The sequence below is a fragment of the Pleurodeles waltl genome, chromosome 3_1 (genome assembly GCF_031143425.1).
Source record: "Pleurodeles waltl isolate 20211129_DDA chromosome 3_1, aPleWal1.hap1.20221129, whole genome shotgun sequence".
Taxonomy (NCBI): domain Eukaryota; kingdom Metazoa; phylum Chordata; class Amphibia; order Caudata; family Salamandridae; genus Pleurodeles; species Pleurodeles waltl.
The window spans coordinates 1,218,323,726-1,218,336,242 of NC_090440.1; the positions used below are offsets into that span (position 1 = coordinate 1,218,323,726).

The 12,517-nt window shown below is 45.4% G+C and overlaps 1 protein-coding gene across 12 annotated transcripts in view; it reads right to left on the reverse strand.

Annotated features, from left to right (window-relative positions):
• Positions 1 to 12,517, reverse strand: part of PKNOX2 (PBX/knotted 1 homeobox 2) — a 3,670,033-nt gene that overhangs the window by 3,503,533 nt on the left and 153,983 nt on the right. For 6 of the 12 annotated variants that reach the window (XM_069224547.1, XM_069224539.1, XM_069224528.1 and 3 more), the window contains exon 2: positions 9,679 to 9,799. The exons of 5 other annotated variants lie outside the window; for them this stretch is intronic. The gene's annotated coding sequence lies outside the window, so the exon portion shown is untranslated. Of the gene's footprint in view, positions 1 to 9,678; positions 9,809 to 12,517 lie in introns of those variants that run through there. One more of the 12 variants, XM_069224530.1, reaches the window with a different exon arrangement.

A 12,517-nucleotide genomic window follows, 5' to 3' on the forward strand; every position in this document is an offset into this window, starting at 1 on the left:
TTTGGCTGAGTGACACATCTTTGCGTCAGATCCACGCAACGCTCTGCAATTAAGATACTTTTGTTCAGTGGCCCTAACTGAGACCATGTACACAGCCCGTGCTCCATCATGGTCAGCCTGAACTTTTGAGTTTGTCCCCGTCTGGTGCAACAAGTCGATTTCTGTTTCTAAGCACTATTCTACATTTTATTCTTTGACAATTCATAGTTTAAGTTCTACTAATTTAATTTTTGTTGTTTTGGTCTTGTTTTATTTATTGAAATCAGAGTTATGTTTCTAACCAGGCGTGGGATTCTTTTTTTGTGGTGTTCTCACTGTTTTACAGTTTGAAGGGTTACACAAATACTTTACACATTGCCTTCAAGTTAAGCCTGGCTGCTCTATGCCAAGCTACCAGAGGGTGAGCACAACTTAATTTGGGGTTTGCTTGTGCCTTACCCGGGCAAGAATTGTGGTTGCTGCTTGACCAGGGCTCACACCCTAGTCAACCAACAACAACATTCTCATAGTTGAGATTCCACAGTTCTTTGCTTTCCTCCAGCAAACATGATAAAATGCGGCCACCATACTTTTCAATATATTGAGGAAAACGGATAATGTCTACAAAGCTTACTGGTCTTCCAATGGCTGCCTTTATTAGTGAGTTTCAAATTAAAATATGTGTTAATGTGCATTCAGCACATAGCTCTTGATTAAAATCTATTGACATGTTTGTCAAAGAGGATTGCATCTTAACAACCACAATGGACAATGCATCCAGCGGTAACATGCTTACCTTCCACCACTCAAGCGGTTGTTCATTTTGGAGCTTTCCCTAGGTTGATCACCCTGAAGCCCTTCGCTTTGATTGATCTCCGTATACCAGTACAGAGTTTTTAATTTGAAAAGCAGCTCCACGAAACACCATAGACTGTGGTATGGTTTATAAATTATGTTAACCACATAATGTAAACAAAAGCTTCTACAAGAAAATCAGTACAGCACACATAAATATTATTTCGAAATGTCAGTTCACTGCCAGTGAGAATGAGACACTTGAATTAAGAAGACTGGCGAGTTTCCTACGCGGATGACACGCAGGTGATTGTTCCAGTCTCCCACAATTGGGAGGAATCTAAAGAGAAATTTCGACTCTGCATGATAGCAATTAATAATTGGATGGCCAGAAACTGGCTTAAACTTAACGGGGATAAGGCTGTGATTATGTGTTTTGGCCGTAATTACATTTCTTGGAACAACAGCTGGTGGCCGGCGGCCTGTGGAGGCTCCCCGCTACCCTGTCCCTCTGCAAAAAATCTAGGCATTATATTTGATACTTCTCTTTCCTTCAATTTACAGATCAATCAAACGGTTAAAGTCTGCTTTTGGATCTAAAAAACTCTTAGGAAAATTTTGCATCTTCTGGAGGAAGACTTAAGGATGCCGGTCGTGCTGGCTCTATGCACCTCAAGACTTGACTATTGTAACGCCCTTTTGTTAAATGCTAATAAAACTTCTCTTGATAAACTACAGTCTATCCAGAATACGGCAGCGCGCCAGATTCTGAATCTTCCCCAGTCTGCATCGGCTAGCAGCAGTCTGAAATCTCTACATTGGTTACCTATTAATAAGAGAATTATTTTCAAAACTCTCTGCCTGACTCATAGAGCTCTACAGTCTGAGGGCTGTGAATATTTGAAGTCTACCTTGCAATATTACCAACCCTATAGAAACTTGAGATCTTCTTCCAAATATATGATTGCGGTTCCTCAATGCAATAAGGCTAGGTGGGGAGATCGTGCTTTCACGGTTGAAGCTGCAAGGCTATGGAATTCCCTGCCTTTTGCGCTCCGCCAAACAGCTACTCACTCCACCTTTAGGAAAAGCCTGAAAACTTGGCTCTTCTCGCAATAGGCACTCTCTGTTGGTAGATTTTGCCTTCCCTTTGTACTTGTTCAGTTTAGTGCTTCGATGCGATTTGCCGGAATGCGCTTTATAAATAAGTCAATACAATACAATACAATACAATACAAGGGCGTTTTTCCTTAGGAGCCTCAATTAACTTTCTCTGTAGACAAGACCCTGAGGAATAAGGAGGCGAGTTCGATTCCGGAATGTAAAGCTCTGCTGCTGAAGAACGAACAATACTGTAAGACTGAGCTAAAAAAATAAAAAAGCTCTATGGACAATCCTAAATTTCGGTCACACAGGAAGACAGTAAAAAAAGGCAACTTTACTATGGAACAGTCACTACTGCACTCACCTAACGTACAATAACATTTTAAACTAGGGGAGTGTATGGGATTTATAATTATCTAGTGATCTTGTAGAAAGTTTAAGGAATAGGAACATGAAAGCCAGAAAGAAAAAGTGGCAACAACACACATCATATAAACCGCTTAAACAGGCAGGAGGACCCATACTAGAATCAAGGTAAGTGTCTTCTTTCATTAGTTGCTTCTCAAAGACGACAAACTGCAAATCACAAATGAACATGTGATTTACTTATGTGTCCTTGTAACATTTGTGCCGGCGTGCTTTGAATCATTAAAAACTTTCAGAAGTCTAGCCCTAAATCCATTATCCACTTGGGCAGGGCACATAATAATTTCTTATATATTTCAATATCCTTCAAATTGTATACACTGTCGAAATCACTGCCTGATCTCAATCAAGTATGATTTTTTTTTTGTTTAGAACAGATTTTATTTTTTAAAGCCCAAATAAATTGCATAGCACGATAGACCAACATTCAACAGTGAAAGCATAGGAAAAAATTGGGGCCCATAAACGAATAAAGACCTGCACGCTTTTCCCCACTTCACCCCTCACCCAAATTCCACCAGTGAAACCAGTGCTTAATTTGTAAATAAAAAGGTGCCGGTGCCCAAAGCCCTCCTCTTAAACACGCGGCTGCCGCAGTTTAATGTGCGAGCTCGGAATAATGAGGCAGCTTAATCCTGAAAACATCTCGGGCCTCTTCGATCCATATAAAGCCACTCCCTGCCTCTTCAGCTCACTCCTGCAGCTTTCTGCTTTCTCTCATTGTGACGCTTTTTCGTTTTTTTTTGCTCCGTCTTTCCCAAATGAGTCTTTTGCTCCCATCAATTGCTTGAGGCAGAAGACTAAGCGCCGGCCCTCAAAAATAAGTGCCGGTGCTCAGCACCAGAAACAACAAGCACAAATTAAGCACTGAGTGAAACACAGAAGCAGCCCAAAAGTTAGGTTGGCTGTCCTGCACCCACCCAAACTGCATTCATTCCATGAATGTCTGAACTTCATCATGAACCAAATAATGCACAAGACACGTTCCAGTTCTTTGCCCTGATAATTCAGCTACATCTGCCATATCTTGGGGTGTTTCTGGAGCAGCCTCTCACTTTATAGACTGCCACTTCCAAACCTATGCATTGATCCATCCCTCTCTTCTAAACAGCCAAGGACGGGGGAACCGTGGGTTTCCACACCCATGCTATATCCCTTTTTGCTAAAGTCAGACCTAAAAATAGAAATGACAATTTGTAACTTTAACTCCCAAAATTGTTGGCGACAGGAAGAAGGGTGATCTTGGGGTCCATCAGTATCAGCTAAGACAGGACCCAGCCAGACAGGTCATCACCATGCGCCAAAAAGACTCAACTCAGACTGTATGAATAAACATTAGCCTTCTCAGGTGCCAGAGCGAAGACAGGATGGCGAGGCAATCGTGGAGATATTTAAGCTGAATCAGCTGAAGCCTGGATGCAATAGCAGCCCAGCATGGCGTCCCCAACACCTCAGACCAATCTTCATTCTCTAGAGTCCCAACATCAGCCTCCTATGCTGCCTGGAAGGCACTAAATGTGTCAGACTGGTTGGAGATAAGCATTTTGATGACTAGATCCCGTTCACACACACATGTCCAAAATTTGTCTTTTAAGTCCCTAAGAATTATTCTAGTTCCTATTCCTCTTCCCCTACATGTCACCTTGATGAAATTATTCACTCCCTGGCTGAGGAAAGCAACCTTTGAAGAAAGTAAAGCCCTAAATTGGATCTCAGTCATCAACATTAAACCTAAGTGCTGGTCCTTTACTGAGTTTTTGCACTGCTCTACTACCTTGCCTTCCATACCCTCTGCACTGAGAAGGCATTTGTTCATTCTGCTGTATGCCTGTAGATATTGATTACAAAGTTTCACAAATCACTTACATACATTTTCACTGGCTCCTCATAACCCCTTCCACGCCAAGGATGTAATGATTACGTCCGGTGGTGCAGCGCTGGGGCGCCACGGATGTAACCATTACGTCCTGGGACCGGCCTTTGGGGAAGCACTAGCGCTCCTCCTGAGGGCCTCCCACCCCCTCCCCTGTGCAGGGATGGAAGGGGAATCGCTACAGCTTCCACCCCCTGCCCCCCTAATACCCCCAGTGACGTCTGATGACATTAGCCTGCGATCGTGTGCTGACCTCATCACTTGATCGCCCCCATCGCGCTGGATCCAGCTTACAGGGGGTGGAGGAGATCAGATTGGCATCAAAGTAAAGGTGTTTCCTTTCCTTTGATGTCTTTCTGAGCATTTCTGCAGCATGATTGTAAAGAAATCGTGCTGCAAAAATGCCCACTCTAGACACCTGGGAGTTTTTTGTTTTTTTATGTAAACAATGAAGGGGAGCAACCCCTTGGGCAAAGGTTGCTCTCCTGGGGGCATTATTTTTAAGGCTGTTTCTGCTCCCCCCCTCTTGGAGGCAGATCGGTCTATTTATTTTTAATTAGGCCGATCTGCCCCCAAGGGGGACAGATGCCACTAGGCATCAGGAATCTTTTTTTTTTTTTTTTTTTTTTCACAGGTGGGGAGCGACCCCTAAGGCAAGGGTCGCTCCCCTTGGGGGCAAATTTATTTTAGGCCATTTCTGTCCCCCTTGGGGGAAGATCGGCCTATTTTTATTAGGCCAATCTGCCCCCAGGGGGACAGAAACCACTTGACACCAGGGATTTTTTTCCCCGTCAATTTCTCGCAAGGGGAGTGACCCCTTAGACAAGGGTCGCTCCCCTGTGGGGCTACCCTTGGGGGTAGATCAGCCAATTTTAATTAGGCAGAAACCACTAGGCACCAGGGATTTTTATTTTTTAAATATTTTATAGATGGGTAGCGACCCCTTAGGCAAGGGTCGCTCCTCTGGGGGCCAATTTTATATAAGGGCATTTCTTACCACCTTGGGTGCAGATCGGCCTATTTTTATTAGGACAATATTCCCCCAAGGGGGGCAGAAACCAATAGACACCAGGGATTTTATTTCTTGGCACCAATTTCATGCAAGGGGAGCAAGTCCTTAGGCAAGGGTCGCTCCCCTGGGGGGCAATTTTATTTTAGACCATTTCTGCCCACCTTGGAGGCAGATCGGCCTACTTTTATTAGGTCAATCTGCCCCCAAGGGGGGCAAAAACCACTAGACACCAGGGATTTTTTACAAAGGGGGAGTGACCCCTTAGGTAAGGGTCGCTCCCCTGGGGGGGAATTTTATTTTAGGCCATTTCTGCCCTCCTTGGGGGCAGATCAGCCTATTTCTATTAGGCTCATCTATCCCCAAGAAGGACAGAAACAACTTAGGCAAAAGGGATTGGTGTGTGTGTGTGTTTTGTTTGGGGGGCAGCCCCTTGGGCAAGGGTCGCTCCCCATGGGAGCACATTACTGTTGTTCATTTCTGCCCCCCGGAGCAGATCATCCCATTTCTGAAAGGCCCATCTGCCCCCAAGGGGGCAGAAAGACCACTAGACACCAGGGAAGAATTTTATTTTAAAAAAAGGGTTGGGGTATGGCCATACCCCACCCCAATTAAATGGGGACAAAATTGTTCTGCCCACCGGTGGGCAGATGGGGCAATTACCCCTGATCCACTCCCTGCGGGGGACAGAAAGCCTACCAGATGCCAGGAAATTAAAAAAAATAACAAATAGTTGGGTGGTGGCTACCAACCAGTATGGGCACCTCAACTGAAGGGGGGAACAGTCTTTCAGCTCTCCCCCTGCATACCAAAAGATCTTATCCCAAGCAAGAGGACATTTTATTATTTTGGGTTTCGGTTTTAGATTTGTGCCATGAGAGCTTGGCTAACTCTCAAAATCGTCCCACTTGGAATGGTGAGGGCTGCACTTTTTGGAACGCTACCACCTAGAAAAATCCACAAAACCTAGACACATCTGAAAACTAAACATCTGGGTGAGTCCACATGCACCCGCACCATTTTCTTACCCACAGTGCCCTGCAAACCTCCAACTTTGCTTAAAATCACATATTTTCCCACATTTTTGTGATGGAACCTTCCGGAATCTTCAGGAATCCACAAAATTCCTACTACCCAGCATTGTTGCATCTATACCGATAAAAATTCTGCCCCACTTGTCAGCCTAAAAACAGCTTTTTTCCAAACTGCCCTTTTGGACCCGCTTTGGTTCCCCCTCAATTTCAACATGTTTTTGGCTCTTCCCTGTCACAGACACCTACACAAGTAAGGTATCATTTTTATTGGGAGACTGATGGGATCGTTTGGTGGTAGGAAACTTTTGCCGGTACTGTTATCCCACACAGAATTGTGGGGAAAATGTGATTTTCTTTTAGCTAAATTTGAGGTTTGCTGAGGATTCTGGGCAAGAAAACACTGGGGGATCCATGTACTTCACACCTCTCTGGACTCCCCCGGGTGTCTAGTTTTCAGAAATGTCTGGGTTTGGTAGGTTTCCCTGGGTGGCTGCTCAGCCCAGGACCAAAAACCCAGGTGACCCCCCCCCGCAACGAAAGGTAGTTTTGTAATTGAGAATTTTGATGTGTCCATGTAGTGTTCTGGGGCATTTCCTGCTGCGGGCACTAGGCCTACCCGAACAAGTGAGGTACCATTTTTAGCAGGAGATGTGTGTGAATGCTGGGTAGAAAGAAGTGTGTGGCTCCTCTCAGATTCCAGAACTTTGCAGCATGGAAATGTGAGGAAAAAGTTGATTTATTTGCCAAATTTTGATGTTTGTTAAGGATTCGGGGTAACAGAACATGGTGAGAGCGCCACAAGTTACCCCATCCTGGGTTCCCCTGGGTGTCAGTTTTCACAAGAAAAATTTGATGTGTTCATGTTGTGTTAGAGGGCATTTCCTGTCACGGGCACTAGGCCTACCCACACAAGTGAGGTACCATTTTTTATCGGGAGACTTGGGGGAATGCTAGGTGGAAGGAAATTTGTGCCTCCTCTCAGATTTCAGAACTTTCTATCACCAAAACGTGAGGAAAATTTGTTTTTTTTGCCAAATTTTGAGGTTTGCAAAGTATTCTGGGTAACAGAACCTGGTAAGAGCGCCACAAGGTACCCCATCCTGGGTTCTCATAGGTGTCGAGTTTTAAAGAATGCATAGGTGTGGAAGGTGTTCCAAGGTGCTGGCTGAGCTAGAGACCAAAATCCACAGCTAGGCACTTACCAATAAACACGTCAGTTTTCAATGTAAAAATTTGATATGTCCATGCGGCGTTTTGGGGTGTTTCCTGTCGCAGGCACTAGGCCTTCCCACACAAGTGAGTTACCATTTTTATTGGGAGACTTGGGGAAATGCTGGGTGGAAGGATGTTTGTGGCTCCTCTCAGATTCCATAACTTTGCAGCACCGAAATATGATCGGAAGGTGTTTTTTTGCCCAATTTTGAGGTTTGCAAAGGATTCTGGGTAATAGAACCTTGTCCGTGGTGAGAGCCCCACAAGTCACCCGATTCTGAATTCCCCAAAGTGCCTAGTTTTAAAATATGTATAGGTTTGCTAGGTTTCCCAAGTTTCTGGCTGAGCTAGAAGCCAAAATCCACAGCTGGGCACTTTGCAAAAAACAGGTCAGATTTCAATGTAAAAATGTGATGTGGCCATGTTGAGTTTCCTTTCGCAGACATTAGGCCTACCCACACAGGTGAGGTGCCATTTTTATTGGGAGCCTTTGGGGAACACAGAATAGAAAAACAAGTGCTATTGCCCCTTGTCTTTCTCTACATTTTGACCTTCCAAATGTAAGACAGTGTGTAAAAAAGATGTCTATTTCAGAAATGCCCTGTAATTTGCATGCAAGTATGGGGACCCCGAAATTCAGAGATGTGCAAATAACCACTGCTTCTCAACACCTTATCTTGTGCCCATTTTGGAAATACAAAGCGTTCCTTGATACCTATTTTTCACTCTTTATATTTCACCAAATGAATTGCTGTATACCCAATATACAACGAAAACCCACTGCAAGGTGCAGCTCATTTATTGGCTCTTGGTACATAGGGTTCTTGAAGAACCTACAAGCCCTATATATCCCCGCAACCAGAAGAGTCCAGCAGACGTAATGGTATATTGTTTTTAAAAAATTGCCGTAGCTGGAAAAACTTATAGAAGAAAACGTGGACCCAAATGGCTCTTTTTTTACCTCAATTTCAATATTTTTTATTTTAGCTGTTACTTTCTGTAGGAAAACATTGAAGGAACACACAAATGACCCCTTGCTGAATTCAGAATGTTGTCTACTTTTCAGAAATGTTTAGCTGTCTGGGATCCAGCATAGGTTTCACACCCATTTCTGTCACTAACTGGAAAGAGACTGAAAGCACACAAAATAGTAAACATGGCATGTCCCAGTAAAATACCAAAAGTCTGTTGAAAAATTAGATTTTCTGATTCAAGTCTGCCTGTCCCAGAAAGCTGGGAAGAAGGTGTTTTTAGCACCGCAAACCCTTTGTTGATGCCATTTTCAGGGAAACAAACACATGCTTTCTTCTGCAGCCCTTTTTTCCCTTTTTTATTTATAAAACGAAACTTTAGCTGTATTTTGGCTAATTTCTTGGTCTCCTCCAGGGGAAACCCCAAACTCTGGGTACTTCCAGAATCCGTAGGATGTTGGAAAAAAGGACGCAAATTTGGCATGGGTAGCTTATGTGGACAAAAAGTTATGAGGGACTAAGCGTGAACTACCCCAAATAGTGAAAAAAAGCTTGGTACAGGAGGGGGAAAAGGCCTGGCAGAGAAGGGGTTAAAAGTCAGTATCCATTTTATTTTAATCTATGCTGCATAGTTCTCTACCTCTTAAACAAGACTATAGTGTAGTGTAGTTACTCAACTTATAAAGTGACCATTGATAGCGAGAATGATGCCCCATAGTACTAAACATTCTACTCTCCCATCGGCATCTTTAGCTTTTTAACTCCCTCACCTCGGTGTCCTGGCTGAAGTTCTCATCTGGCCCAATGACCCCCCCTCTTTTACTTTCCACACTTTTTTTCCTGAGTCCTCTTACCTTCTTTATCCCTTTCTAATTATTTTAACTATTTCCCATCAGCCCTCTATATCCCTCCTTTTCCTTTGCTTTATTTTTTGTTGATCTGGAGAGGCATAAGTTCTCTTTCATTGTGGAGTGACAGTGCCATTTTGCCAGTCTCATTGCCACACCATCATCTGCAAATCTGCGCCCTGAGCGAGGTTGCAACATTGACTTCTGTAACATCTCATTCACGTATGAATGGTATGGTCAGTGGTGTTAGTTGCACCTAAAAGGACCCTGGGTGGGATTCGCTGTCCTCCCTTAATGATGGCTACTTCATTCTATGAATAGACCCTAAATGTGTTATCAGATTAGTTTACATTTATGGGAAATCCAATAAGGAAAATAAATAAAAAAGAAAAGGAGTTAGGAATGATGTTGACTGAGCTCCTCTTACCTCTCCCTTCTGGTGTTTGCTGTCGCGATGTCTTAGCAGGGGAGGTTGGAAAACGGGTTGGTATAGGCAGTGCCTCCGCACACACACACTGTCCTCTCTGCCTCCCACCAAGGTAACAAGCCTGAAGCCCAGACAGAAAAGACAAAAATGGAATGACTAGGAGTAGATTCTTTCGTTACCCTTCCTGATATAATTTCAAAGCCCTCATGACTGTGCAGAAATGTCAGAATCCCAGGCCAGAAAACAGTGCCCTTCTGAAGGAGGCTGGACTGGCTTGTAGTGAGTACCAAGGGGTACTTGCACCTTGCACCAGGCCCAGTTATCCCTTATTAGTGTATAGGGTGTCTAGCAGCTTAGGCTGATAGATAATGTTAGCTTAGCAGAGCAGCTTAGGCTGAACTAGGAGACGTGTGAAGCTACTACAGTACCACAAGTGTCACTTGCACAATATCATAAGAAAACACAATACACAGTTATACTAAAAATAAAGGTACTTTATTTTTATGACAATATGCCAAAGTATCTTAGAGTGTACCCTCAGTGAGAGGATAGGAAATATACACAAGATATATGTACACAATACCAAAAATATGCAGTATAGTCTTAGAAAACAGTGCAAACAATGTATAGTTACAATAGGATGCAATGGGGACACATAGGGATAGGGGCAACACAAACCATATACTCCAAAAGTGGAATGCGAACCACGAATGGACCCCAAACCTATGTGGCCTTGTAGAGGGTCGCTGGGACTATTAGAAAATAGTGAGAGTTAGAAAATAACCCTCCCCAAGACCCTGAAAAGTGAGTGCAAAGTGCACTAAAGTTCCCCAAAAGACAAAGAAGTCGTGATAGAGGAATAATGCAGGAAAGACACAAACCAACAATGCAACAACGGTGGATTTCCAATCTAGGGTACCTGTGGAACAAGGGGACCAAGTCCAAAAGTCACAAGCAAATCGGAGATGGGCATATGCCCAGGAAATGCCAGCTGTGGGTGCAAAGAAGCTTCTACTGGACAGAAGAAGCTGAGGTTTCTGCAGGAACGAAAAGGGCTAGAGACTTCCCCTTTGGTGGACGGATCCCTCTCGCCGTGGAGAGTCGTGCAGAAGTGTTTTCTCGCCGAAAGAACGCCAACAAGCCTTGCTAGCTGCAAATCGTGCGGTTAGTGTTTTTGGGTGCTGCTGTGGCCCAGGAGGGACCAGGAGGTCGCAAATTGGACCAGGAGGTAGAGGGGACGTCGAGCAAGACAAGGAGCCCTCTTAGCAGCAGGTAGCACCCGGAGAAGTGCCAGAAACAGGCACTACGAGGATGCGTGAAACGGTGCTCACCCGAAGTTACACAAAGGAGTCCCACATCGCCGGAGACCAACTTAGAAAGTCGTGCAATGCAGGTTAGAGTGCCGTGGACCCAGGCTTGGCTGTGCACGAAGGATTTCCGCCGGAAGTGCACAGGGGCCGGAGTAGCTGCAAAAGTCGGAGTTCCCAGCAATGCAGTCTAGCGAGGTGAGGCAAGGACTTACCTCCACCAAACTTGGACTGAAGAGTCACTGGACTGTGGGAGTCACTTGGACAGAGTTGCTGGATTCGAGGGACCTCGCTCGTCGTGCTGAGAGGAGACCCAAGGGACCGGTAATGCAGCTTTTTGGTGCCTGCGGTTGCAGGGGGAAGATTCCGTCGACCCACTGGAGATTTCTTCGGAGCTTCTAGTGCAGAGAGGAGGCAGACTACCCCCACAGCATGCACCACCAGGAAAACAGTCGAGAAGGCGGCAGGATCAGCGTTACAGAGTTGCAGTAGTCGTCTTTGCTACTTTGTTGCAGTGTTGCAGGCTTCCAGCGCGGTCAGCAGTCGATTCCTTGGCAGAAGGTGAAGAGAGAGATGCAGAGGAACTCTGATGAGCTCTTGCATTCGTTATCTAAAGTTTCCCCAGAGACAGAGACCCTAAATAGCCAGAAAAGAGGGTTTGGCTACCTAGGAGAGAGGATAGGCTAGCAACACCTGAAGGAGCCTATCAGAAGGAGTCTCTGACGTCACCTGGTGGCACTGGCCACTCAGAGCAGTCCAGTGTGCCAGCAGCACCTCTGTTTCCAAGATGGCAGAGGTCTGGAGCACACTGGAGGAGCTCTGGACACCTCCCAGGGGAGGTGCAGGTCAGGGGAGTGGTCACTCCCCTTTCCTTTGTCCAGTTTCGCGCCAGAGCAGGGCTAAGGGGTCCCCTGAACCGGTGTAGACTGGCTTATGCAGAATTGGGCACATCTGTGCCCAAGAAAGCATTTCCAGAGGCTGGGGGAGGCTACTCCTCCCCTGCCTTCACACCATTTTCCAAAGGGAGAGGGTGTAACACCCTCTCTCAGAGGAAGTCCTTTGTTCTGTCATCCTGGGACAAGCCTGGCTTGACCCCAGGAGGGCAGAAACCTGTCTGAGGGGTTGGCAGCAGCAGCAGCTGCAGTGAAACCCCAGGAAAGGCAGTTTGGCAGTACCAGGGTCTGTGCTACAGACCACTGGGATCATGGAATTGTGCCAACAATGCCAGGATGGCATAGAGGGGGCAATTCCATGATCTTAGACATGTTACATGGCCATATTGTAAATTAGCACTTGTATAGCGCACTACTCACCCGTTAGGGTCTCAAGGCGCTGTACTCATACCGCTATGGAACCCCTCCTGGCTTTTCCCTGTGAGGCGCCCACTCCTGAGCACCCCCAGGGTGAAGCCAGGCATCCAAGCGCTGTTGGGGCCGTTGTGGAGATTAAGCAAGCTATTGCCCAGAGTTGCAGAGTGGGACCCATGAATTAGATTAGGCACCGAGGCGAGAATTATCTGGTCAAGGGGAATT